Below are 228 nucleotides of genomic sequence, written 5' to 3'. Positions count from 1 at the left end.
GCAAGCTTTGGGCAATAATGAATCCTTGTCATGAGGAGCCGTTGTTCGCGTTACGGTTGTTAAGAGAATTAGACTTTCTTGAAGATGCTGCGTCTGAAACCCGAGCCAGCTAATGGAAGATGTGTGGCGGTAGATATCCCTTTCAAGTGTCTTGCTTTGCATTTTTATTTGTGTTCTTGCTGTCTTCTCTTTTTGTTTTTTCCCTTGTCTTTCTTCTTATACTTTTTA

This window comes from Penaeus monodon, chromosome 23 (assembly GCF_015228065.2).
Source record: "Penaeus monodon isolate SGIC_2016 chromosome 23, NSTDA_Pmon_1, whole genome shotgun sequence".
Classification (NCBI taxonomy): Eukaryota; Metazoa; Arthropoda; class Malacostraca; order Decapoda; family Penaeidae; genus Penaeus; species Penaeus monodon.
This window is presented reverse-complemented; position numbering follows the sequence as displayed.